Here is a 2,006-nt window from a genome sequence, read left to right on the forward strand (position 1 = left end):
GTGGATGCTATTAATTGGAAGGAAACTCCCAAAACTATATTTAAAAAATCAGATGGCACTAAAATCACTTTTATGGAATACTATAAGAAGGTATGAAATTTTATTTATTTAAAGATATTTAAATTTTAATTTATTCATGCCTGTGTTATATAGTTAAATATATTTCTCTTGAGAAAATAAATATGATAAGATTTCAGGTATGAAAACTTTATTCATGTTAGAAGTTTTAATGCAAAAGAACTTGGTTCAAAAGGAAGAAAAAAAATGACCAATTACCATCTGAAATTATGTGCTAAGTCTTATGAATTTATGTGTTAATTATGTGCTAAGTCTCATAATTCATGGATTCCTCAATCTTTGAGTGTTCACACACACACAAAAAAGTAAACTGCTTAGTAAACTAAAATACACCAGTTGATGAGGATGGTTTTCTAGCTTTGGCAGATGAGATAAAGATAATTAAAGGAATTGCAGATATCTGTAGCAAATGGAAAGACTTTACAGATGGATGATTTGTTTTTTTAAAAAGCTAGTATTTTTATATGGAATTCAAAACATAGTGACCTGGTTCCATTAAGGGTACACAGTCCTCTGACATCCCTTCAAGGAGATGGTTCTATTATGACATTATCCTCATTTGTGCTCCATGCCTAGTGCTTGTTCATTTAATCCAGAAAGCATTTAGTGAGTGTCTACTATATATCTTGGGTATTCATCAATAACACAATTGAGTTCTCTGCTCTCAAGAAACGTACATTCTTGTGGCAGACAGATAGATGGCAAACGAGAAAAAAACTATTCTAATAGTTATAAAGGATATGCAGATAATTAAAGCTAGGGGTTATTATGGAGAATGTCTGGAGGCTACTTAGACTGGGTGGTCATAGAAAGCTTCTCTGAGAAGCTGATCTGTGACTGTCAGGAAGGAGCAAGCTGTGCGCAGATCAGAAAGAAGGAAAGAGATAATGCAAAGGCACCCTTTTCAGGATGGGCATGATGAACCCAGATCTCAAACAAGGCTAGTGTGTTCTCTAGAGAAGTAAGTACAGTGGGGAAGGGCAGGAGTTGTATGACATGAAATCAGAGGACAGGGCGGGGGTCCTGTTGTATAAAGTTCTTTGTGCAATGGAAGCATTACTTCCATTCACATTTCTGTTGATCAAAACTTATATAGCCTGAACCTAGCTAAACTGGACTTTATTGTCAATGGTATTACGTAATGTATAAAGTGATGTATTGTCTTATTTTAAAGGTTTTTATCTAACATACGAAGAATGGTCTGTATGGAGTAGAAAAGGAGGCAGGAGACTAGTCAGGAGGTTATTGAATTGGTTGAGGTAAATGGTAATGGCAGCTTGGATTAAGATGAGAGGAATACGTGAAAGTGGGAGGGACTTGTTGATGGCTTAAATGTAGTGAGCGATGGGAAGGGGATACTGAAACATAACCCTTCAACTTTATCTGAGGGAGTGGGTGGACCATGGCATTTTTTCATGCAACGAGAGAGTTTTTGGGAAGAGCTGTTTTGGGGAATGTTTGGGGATGAGCTAGGCTCTGATGGAGTTGCAAACTTAAATATCAGTAACTTCATAAAAAAAAAAAACCACAAATGTTTGTTTCTGGCTTTAATAAAGTTAAGGAGAGTCAGGTCTCCGAGAAGTTCTCTTCCTCGGGATGACTCCGTGATTCAGTTTGTCACCATTTTCTGGCTCTCTCATCTCAACAAGTGAATTCCAAGGTTGTCGTGTTAGAGGAAAAGAAGTAATTGAAGCACACTGGCTCTTAAGTACCTTAGACTGAAAGTGACAGGCTGAGCATTACTTCCATTCACATTTCTGTTGGTCAAAACTCAGTCATATAGCCTAAACCTAGCTAAGTGAAGACTGAGAAGAATGCTTTTCTCATTCTTTTGTACAGCAAGGTGAAATAGTGAGTTCATAGCATTTTCTTCTGCCAAAGGGGTAAATAAAGCATGCTGGTTGGGCATGTCAATGAGTCTGGAGCTC

General features: G+C 36.9%; 1 protein-coding gene across 1 annotated transcript in view; it reads left to right on the plus strand.

The window, feature by feature from the left end:
* PIWIL3 (piwi like RNA-mediated gene silencing 3) overlaps positions 1 to 2,006 on the plus strand; it is a 38,914-nt gene that overhangs the window by 21,658 nt on the left and 15,250 nt on the right. The window lies entirely within an intron of this gene.

Source organism: Pteropus vampyrus, unplaced genomic scaffold (assembly GCF_000151845.1).
Source record: "Pteropus vampyrus isolate Shadow unplaced genomic scaffold, Pvam_2.0 Scaffold251, whole genome shotgun sequence".
NCBI classification, from domain to species: Eukaryota; Metazoa; Chordata; class Mammalia; order Chiroptera; family Pteropodidae; genus Pteropus; species Pteropus vampyrus.